General features: G+C 38.1%; 1 protein-coding gene across 3 annotated transcripts in view; it reads left to right on the top strand.

Annotated features, from left to right (window-relative positions):
• The first annotated feature begins 4,929 nt into the window (after positions 1 to 4,929).
• Positions 4,930 to 10,091, top strand: part of dmd (dystrophin) — a 201,531-nt gene continuing 196,369 nt past the window's right edge. For 2 of the 3 annotated variants that reach the window (XM_053477075.1, XM_053477074.1), the window contains exon 1: positions 4,931 to 4,947. The gene's annotated coding sequence lies outside the window, so the exon portion shown is untranslated. Of the gene's footprint in view, positions 4,948 to 10,091 lie in introns of all 3 variants that reach the window. The other variant, XR_008355731.1, reaches the window with a different exon arrangement.

Here is a 10,091-nt window from a genome sequence, read left to right as displayed (position 1 = left end):
ATGGGCCAACATTTCTAAAGAATGCTTTCAGCACCTTGTTGAATCGATGCCACATAGAATTAAGGCAGTTCTGAAGGCGAAAGGGGGTCAAACACTGTATTAGTATGGTGTTCCTAATAATCCTTTAGGTGAGTGTACAATCTGAATAACAAAACTGCTTTTTATTTAATTTAAGCAAGTAAATCACCAAACACTACCTGAACCTACCTGAACACTCATGATAGCAGAACAAAAAGTTACAGGGGCAGTGGAGTGATGGAAAATTTCATTTAACAATAAAAGATAACATTGTTCTCTTGGACAGATAAAAAAAAAATAATAATAATAATAAAACAGGTTTGCCAAATTCACCTGGGCAGCAGTTCTGCACAGGGAAATTTCAAATGTAAATGTGGCATCCAGGATTGTCACCTCATAATGGTTATTTCAGCATGAAAATGTGGCATGACCTAAAATGTTTCAAAATCCTGTCAAACCAACTGTGAACATTACAGTGTAGGTCAATGCAGTACATTGCTCTTCCCAGTCACCAGCTCTCAATCCAATACAGTACTTGGAACAGAGTACAATTGGAAAATCAGACAAGTCTGAAGTATAGATATGATGCAATCATGTTAGCATAGTGCACAATGCTAAAGCAATACTTCCACCCCCTTATGGAATCAATGCACGAAGCTCCACTTGCAGCATGAACAGACACATTGTGTCACAGAGGGTTTAGCAGCTTACACACACACACAATATGCACAGAAGCCCACTGGGAAATTTGCCTTTCCCTACTAGAGTACTGACAAAGAAAATATAAGTTTACATATTTCACTTATGCAAGTTTGTCACTTTCTGTAAATGTTGCCATTTTGAACTCAAAATAGGTTGGTTTTGCCATTTGTGCAGCTCTGATGAGTTTCTAAAATGGCGAAGGTCTGGGTCCCCGAGGACAGTCATAGGGAATACAATGAGAACCTTGATTTCAGAGTTGGCTTCTGTCCCAGGTTAGTCGAGATGGAAGAGAGCTACGTGTGGGTTTGTTTGTTTGAAAAAATGCTACCTGTCAAAAAGCTGTTCTGGGCAAATGCAGAATACATTTTGCCACTCAATGTTTAAGTGTAGCAATGCTAAAACATGAATGCTTGCATTGCTACACTCAAACAAGATAATAATCTTACAGTAGTGTTCTGACAATAATGAGCCAGTAATGATGTAAATCGATAAGCCAGGAACTGTTAATTAGGCTAGCAAATTCTGGCCATAAGAATTTGGATGTGATGTGAACATTATTTGTTATAATTTTAGCTTGCGTAATGTATTCCTAATTGAATTAAATGAAATTAAATTTTATTTGTACAAAGCTTTTAACAGTTGTCATTGTCACAAAGCAGCTTTACAAGGTCAAAGGAAATTAGGGAAACGAGGATGAAATGTGTAAGAAAATATGTATAAATCAAAATGATCTGATGAACAAGCCCAGGACGACAGTGGCAAGGAAAAACCTTCTGAGATGGCAATAAGAAACCTCAAGAGGAACCAGACTCAACAGGGAACCCACCCTCATTTGGGTGATAACAGATAGCAGATGTTAGGTGGCTGGAAGTTAGAGTCAACTTTTGTTATTGGCTCAAAGTACAAAACTGTAGAAAATTCCAGTTTCTTCTAAATTCTTTAGCGACTGAAGAGGGGCGTCCATGGTGCACAAGGGGCGTCCATGTATAACTTTGGTGATGTTGGGGATGTGGGACTAATCGTTTAACATTAATAACATTAACATTATAACAATAATTACAACATAAGTTGAGCTCCTCAGCCAAAGTGCCACCTTTTATCAACATTTATTATTCTATTTTTCTTTTTAAGATAAATGTTTGGAACAAGATAAAACCTTTGCCAATAACTTGCAGATTGAGTGATCAGAGGTGGCAACTTTTTCGGAGGAAAAAGCCCAAGCCCTGTCTGTGAATTAAAGAAACAGCAGTTGCAATAGCTGTAAAGAACCAAACCTACATTAAAGTGGATTTGCATCTTTGTCACCTTTTTTTACCCCTGATGATTTTGCATCTATTATATATGTAATCTGTTTAGAACAGAATCTTTTCAATCCAATTTGCATTTAATTCTATCCCTAACATATATAAACAAATAAATTATATTTAATACAGCTTTCGTTCTTTTTAAAGTGAGACTGAAGCCTTAACAGACAGCAACTTGTTTGATTTTACTTTTAATAGATTTTTATTACACTCCACTACCTTTAAGTCTGTAAAAATAAGTGTCTCGTGATCCCACAGAACGTTAAGCAGATGCCTGTTTGGCTGCCACTCTTTTTTATTACATTAAATACGTTTAAATAATTAAAAGTGACAGGCATTTTACCCACAACAGCCAGATGATGTCTGTGTGTTTTGTTTTGTAACTGATGTCAGAATGATGGTGAGCTGACGTCCAACCTTGGGTGAAGAAATCCAAAGGCTGAATTATTGGGGAGGCCTATTTTAAAATCTTGAGCATTACTTGCATGAAATTCCTGAACATTTGATTATACAGTATATACTGTATATATGAGTGTAAGCGAAGTTAAGTGAAGTTAGGTGAAGATACTCTTTGCTTCCCTCTGAATAAAAACAGACTTTAGTTGTTTCAATAGATTGTAAATTTGTTTTGTTAATTGTATTACCTACAAATAATTTAGGGAACAATAATTTGATAACTGTGGAGGCCAATCGGGCACAATGACTTCATTATCATGTTTAAAGAACCAGTTCGAGAAGATTTTAGCTTTGCGACATGGCACATTATACTATAGGACATAACGGGATGAACATGGTCAGCAACACTACTAAGGCGGGACATGACATTTAATTGGTGCTAAAGTCTGACGCTGACATGTGAATGGCACAGCACAACCAGAGACTCTTCTGTTATCTAATTTTGGTAAGCCCATGAAAATTATAGCTTCAGTTTCCTTTCCTTAGTTGACAGGAGTGGCACCAATGTGTCTTCCCACACCACGCTACTTCTCTGCTCTCTTCACTGCCTTCCTGTAGCTGTACTGTTGTATGCATCAAATTCAAATCACTGATACTTGCACACACAGCCAAAATGGCCCAGCACCCACATTCCTCAAAGTTGTAATCACACCTCACATTGCACCATACTGTATTTACTCCAATCCTCCAGCTCAACTGGTCCCACCATGTCCAGTGATCGGGGAAGACATGCATGTAGGGTTTTTTAAGTTCTGACATGTATTTGGGTAAACATCCCCCAAATGATCTATAGTTTTATCTGACTCAAAAAAGAGTCCAGACCTTAACCACATTGAAAATCATTGAGATGTGCTGGAGAAGGCTTTTCCGCCCTAATCAATACAAGACATTGGAGAATGTGTGCAATAATCAAAGAAAAAGCATTACAGTAAAATATTAGTGTGTGACGTTTTTTATTTTTTATTTTATTTATTTATTTTTGAATCCAGTCAGTGCATATAGTGACATGTCATCATGGGCACTCAAGGCTTATTCCTGTGCTCATGCCCAAGGTCTCTAACCCAGCTGCCAAACACTAAAGGGATATGCTTGATTAATAGTTTGTTGTCAACTTAAGTTTCAATTCTATTTCATGGACCTGGCTGGTAATTCACTTTCATTTTTAGCCAGCTGATTATTATTCTCAAGACAACAATACTGCAAGTATTTTTTATGTGCATTACTGTTGAAAAGGTCTGTTTTTTGTATTTGCAAATAATCAATTATATCCACAAGACACCATGCATTAGTTTTTTTCTGATTTTACCTTAAATAGGTGGTAACAAAAACCCCACACTTTCTTACAGCACTTTCCCATCAAGAATCAGCTACCACCCAGGGAGGGAGAAGGCCGACACATGCTTCATCTTAGAAATGGGACACCAGCCAGCCACCTATTAACTGCTGCTCATGCAGTATTAGAGGGCAGTGTAACACTCTCTGAGTAAAGGGTTGTCTGCCCCATTCTGTCTGTGTGAACTCACCCATGTAGCTATGGTGTGGTAGTGCAAGTATGCCATTCCTTCCCCCAGAGACCATGGCCAAGTGTGCTCCATAGGACTCCTGGAGGCGGGTCGGCCCGTGTTAACTAAATCCTAACTCCAGGACAGTTTCTCACATGAAATATATAAAGTTACCAATAATCTGTAAACAAAGGTACTTTATAGAACTTTTTATTCTGTTTATTTTCGGTGCAGTATTGTTGTTAAAAAATCAACATTCCAACAAAGATTGACGTAACTGGTAACATCCCAATAATCAGTCTAGACATATAGTACACACTTCATCAATGTGTAACAAATGAACAACGAGATCCCTGTAATATTACAAATGATATGTTTTAAGGGATCTAAAGATATTCTTCGATTTTTAGATTACTTTAATTAATGTGGGTCCAGAAATAATGATATACATTTTAAATAACAAACTGCAACTTTTAGAAATGTAGTACAGAGGTTGAAAGTTGAAATACATTTGTTTTTCTTAAATGAGGTTACAAAAATTACCACTAATCCTGAAGGAACACTTTTGTGTGTGTATGATATGCATTTTACTGTTTTTTTATTTTAAGAAATAGTTAAAGAGCAAAATATTTATTTGTAGTGTCTGTGGTGACAGACTGTCTACTTCATAAGCTACTATTTTAAGAAAAGTAGAATATGCCACCTGTTCCCTCTCTTCTGGGAACCTTGGCAGGATACTTCCCTGTGTATCACAACAGTCCGCAGGCTGTTCTAGAGCGGTGTCATTCACAAATTTTTGGGAACGGTCACAGTACTGAACTGAATCTCTGGCAATTTTAAATCATTTATTGGTGTAAAACACTTTCTGGTGGAAACTGACATGGCTGAAGCTGCTGGGACAGAGGAGCATTGGGAGGTAGAAGCTTCTGAGGATGAATTTGGTGAAATCATTAAAACTAGATCAGGTAAGAATCTAGCTGTAAGATGTTGATAGCATGGTTCTCTGAACGTTTTCTGTCTAAACACTGACATAAAGTGGAATATTTAAAACGCTTGTTATCCGTAGGGTTCTCTTACTTGATCCAAAAATAGGTTTGTATATGTTACTGTAGAGATTATCCTTTATCTATTTTTTAAATAGCAAAACAATAAAGTTAGGTTTTACAAACTTAAGTTTTACAAATGCTGAGAATATGTTATTTATTTGTACCTCTTTTTCCTTCTAGTCATCAGGTTATACGGTTATACGGTTACAGGGGTATCAAAAAATTACAATAATTATAAAATCATGTAAGCGATTTAGATGGCTGGAAATCTGTTAAAAGATTTTCTAGCCTGGACCCGTACAGTCTTGTGTATAGTTTCTAGATGGAGTGAGTTATATTTACTCACTTGTTGAAATATGGCATTAGGGCACTTAAAATAGCCACAGTTGCCTGGTGTAAGATTTCAGGAGACCTTGTTTAGGACATACTGCTTCTCATTCTTGAATTATTTAAATGATTATAATCTGAACAAAATAGCCTGCTTCATTAAAATAGAGATGAGCTCCTTGTGATGAAAAAGGTTGTTGTTTAGTTTAGTTTAGTTTGGTTTAGTTCACTTTCAATTCTTCTTCAGTAATGCTACACAATTGATTGTGTAGAAATTGGAAAACCCTAATGCTGGTTTTCTAGCGTATTGATTCTAAAGTGTTTGTGGTCTTCAGTAGTCTTTAGTAGTCTTTAACAATTTTGCTTGTAATTCTGTCCTCCTTCTTTTTATCAATAGTGTGTGATTGTGTTCCAGCCTTTTTTTAAAAGAATGTGTAGAATATTGTTGCATGTGCTGATGTGTGTGTGTGTGTGTGTGTGTGTCCAGTTTTATGCTAAACATATACAATTTAAAGGTCCATTTCTTATAAAATTTTTAAGAAAAACACTCAAAAGTAGTATGTATGTACCAGCCACATCTGGCTAATGACTATATATTTTTAGGTGTTAAAAAAGAAGACTTTTGGTTTCACAAAACTGTCATTAGCTCTATAATAATTTTTCCTTAATTTTTCTTAGAACAAAATCCAAAGGGAAAAAAATTACCCAGTTCAGAACCTGGCACCCACTTTTAAAAGGAATTTTAACCCAGCACTATGCAGTGTGCAGTGTCACATACAATCCAGCATGCAGAGACATTCGGTGCAGGCTGTTCTGTATGGAAAACAGTAGGAGTTTGTCATAGGGATAAATCTAAAGTATGGATTTTGACAGTTGTACTGTATCAACATAAATTCACTCATCCATACTACAGTTTCATACCATGAGGGAATAGACTAGATGCAAAACAACTCATCAAGACCAAGTAAAGGCATCATGTGGTTTTGGCAGCAGATACTTAAGTCCTGGAAGCTGTGCAATGTGGACTCCATGGATCAGATATGTTTGTCCAGCACACACACAGATGCTTGATTGGATTCAGATCTAAAGAATTTAAAGACATTGAACCCTAAACTAATTCCTAGACATTTTCGCATTGTGGCAGAGCACTGTGTCAAGTATGAAGTCTATGGCCCTAATGGGTAACATTGAAATCATCGCATCTCTGTCATGTCCTGCTAAATCAGAACACAACTACGTTACAAGTAGAGGCATTTCAACATATGCTAGTCCAGGCCTAGACAAGGAGCATAAAACCTTATCTGACAGTAGTAACAGACCTTTCTGAATAAATGACTGAGTAGGCCCAGTGTCTCATGGTACAGTATGACAGGCATGACATAATCAGCTAAGCAGCTTCATCTGAGGCTATTATAGGAACAGTGCTGGTACTGTAAAAAGTAAATGTCTGATACAATCATCAACAACTAGTCTTGTGAGACTGCCTTCCTAAAACCTACATATTTAATTTGCTCTGCAATTGTATGTGAGATTTTCTTTTCTTGCTTGCAATTTAACATAATATATTCAGCAGCCACATACCAAAACTCTTATGACTTGCTGTTTGCACTCACTGTGAGGTGGCATCATGGCCGCTATCACTGCCGCTATCAGTCATTTTGGTAACTCCAGCCTATTTATCAAATAAAAATCCAGCAGGAATTTTTGAAACACCTCTAGTGATAGGTCCTTTTAAAAGTTAGAATTTGATCAAATGATGTCATACTACATTGACTATTTGACATTGGGATGATGTAGAATAAATAATCATATGAAGAGTCAGTTTATTAATCTCAAAAGTCTTAGAAATGACATGCAAAAGCTATAAGTTGTTACCAGATTCTGTGGTTTTCCCTTATTGGGCTGCTTTTATCATCTTGGGTAATTGTCTTTGTTAGGTGATAGAAAAGAAATTATGGTAAAAGTATGGTTATTTCAAATGTAGGGCTATATGAATAGCATGAACGAGCATTCATTGATGAAAAAAGCACCCACTTTATACCTGGTGATACAGGCCTTGCAATAAACTTTACAAGCAAAGCTAAAAAAAATGACCAAAAATTATGTGGAATAAAGATTGCAGGGTATGTAAAAAAAATTTTTTTTTAAAAAGGTATCTCAACTCAGTGTAAATGTGTGTGCGTGTGTGTTGTGGAGAAAAATCATGCTTACAAGCGAGCATTATTTTCAGGGTTTTGAGAATAATTACAATTCATACGCAATCTCTCTCTCTCTCTCTCTCTCTCTCTCTCTCTCTCGATTTCTCTCTTTTCTAAATGTAAGGTATGTGTGAAGGACAGAAGGACACATCACATATCTCATGTCTGATTTCATACATTAAGGAGCGCTTTTGTGCTGTGCTAGCTTTCGTACTAGAGTTTACCATGTAAGGAAAAACTTAATTTAGCAAAAAAAGCTACATTTTATTGAGGAGCATGTATTTCTGTCATTATTAGTTCTAAGCAACTTTAGCAAATCATCCACTGTGTAAATAGTTCAGAGTGTATGTCTGAAGGATTATAAAGAAGCAGTGACATTTTACTGTACCTCCTCCAAAGACCCAAAAATCAACTTGACAGTGAGTAACGGGCACACAGGGCTGCACTCTCTGGGTTTTGAGACTGGTGTTAGCGTGTGTAATGACTGGGTTTAAGATTCCCTTTAAAGTTTGGAAAAAAATGCATGATTTTCTGATAATGTAATGCCATAAAAATGTGTTTCTATTCTGCCGCTTCAGTTCATTTGCACTTAACTCTGATCAGCTGATCCCTGGTCATGGCCATATAAACTGAAAACTAGCCAATTCCTATTTGATCTTTGTAGCTCGCGTTAGCTGTGAACATAACGTGAGCAGTTCAGAGATATTCCACAATGAACAATTACTAAGAAAACAAAGTGTTTTTTAGGATGACATAATAGTATCAGCAAGGTTTTCTTGCTAAAAGTTTTTATCTGACTGGTTTTGAATGTGCATTTTGGCAGGCAGCTGCTCTCTCCTCTTTCCCGTACAGCAGAACATATTGACCTACTTTTACCCATGCTGGCAACAGACTTCTTCTTTGTCTTTCGTCTGTTCCCTTTCAGGGGTCGCCACAGCGAATCATTTGCCTCCATCTAATCCTATCCTCTGCATCCTCTTCTCTCACACCAACTAACTTCATGTCCTCTCTCACTGCATCCATAAATCTCCTCTTTGGTCTTCCTCTAGACCTCCTGCCTGGCAGTTCCAACCTCAGCATCCTTCTACCAATATATTCACAATCTCTCCTCTGAACATGTCCAAACCACCTCAATCTGGCCTCTCTGACTTTATCTCCAAAACATCTAACGTGGGTTGTCCCTCTGATGAACTCATTCTTAATCCTATCCATCCTTGTCACTCCCAAGGAGAACCTCAACATCTTCAGCTCTGCTACCTCCAACTCTGCCTCCTGTCTTTTCTTCAGTGCCACTGTCTCTAAGCCGTAGAGCATTGCTGGTCTCACCACTGTCCTGTACACCTTTCCTTTCATTCTCGCTGATACTCTTTTATCGCACAACACACCTGACACTTTTCTCCACCCATTCCAACCTGCCTGTACCCGCCTCTTCACCTCCTTTGAACACTCTCCGTTGCTCTGGACCGTTGATCCTAAGTACTTAAAATCCTGCACCTTCTTTATCTTTGCTCCCTGTAGCCTCACCGATCCTCCTGGGTCCCTCTCATTTACACACATGTATTCTGTCTTGCTGCGGCTAACCTTCATTCCTCTGCTTTCCAGAGCATACCTCCACCTCTCCAAATTTTCCTTCACCTGTTCCCTGCTCTCGCTACAGAGCACAATGTCATCTGCAAACATCATAGTCCATGGGGACTCCTGTCTTACCTCATCTGTCATCCTGTGTATCACCAGAGCAAACAAAAAGGGGCTTAGAGCCGATCCTTGATGCAGACCCACCTCCACCTTGAACTCTTCTGTCACACCTACAGCACATCTTACCACTGTCCTACAGCTCTCATACATGTCCTGCACTACTCTAACATACTTCTCTGCCACTCCAGACCTTCTCATACAATACCACAGCTCCTCTCTTGGCACCCTGTCATATGCTTTCTCTAAATCTAAAAAGACACAATGCAACTCCCTGTTACCATTTCTGTACTTCTCCGCCAGCATCCTCAAAGCAAATACTGCATCTGATGTACTCTTTCTAGGCATAAAACCATATTGCTGCTCACAAATGCTCACCTCTGCCCTTAACCTAGCTTCCACTACTCTTTTCCACAGCTTCATTGTCTGGCTCATTAGCTTTATACCTCTATAATTGCCACAGCTTTGCACATCTCCCTTGTTCTTAAAAATTGGCACCAATACACTTCTTCTCCATTCCTCTGGAATCCTCTCACTCTCCAAGATCTTGTTAAACAAACTTGTCAGAAACTCTACTGCCACCTCTCCTAAGCACTTCCATACCTCCACAGGTATGTCATCAGGACCAACAGCCTTTCCACTCTTCATCCTCTTCAACGCCCTTCTCACCTCACTTCTACTAATATTTGCTACTTCCTGTTCCACAACAGTCACCTCTTCTACTCTTTGTTCTCTTTCGTTTTTCTCATTCATCAACTCCTTAAAGTACTCATTCCATCTTCCCATCACCCTCCTGGCATTTGTCAGTACATTTCCATCTCTATCTTTAATCACTCTAACCTGCTG

The sequence above is a fragment of the Clarias gariepinus genome, chromosome 18, assembly GCF_024256425.1.
Source record: "Clarias gariepinus isolate MV-2021 ecotype Netherlands chromosome 18, CGAR_prim_01v2, whole genome shotgun sequence".
NCBI classification, from domain to species: domain Eukaryota; kingdom Metazoa; phylum Chordata; class Actinopteri; order Siluriformes; family Clariidae; genus Clarias; species Clarias gariepinus.
Note: the sequence above shows the minus strand (reverse complement) of the source record. Positions and strands in the feature narration are given on the sequence as shown.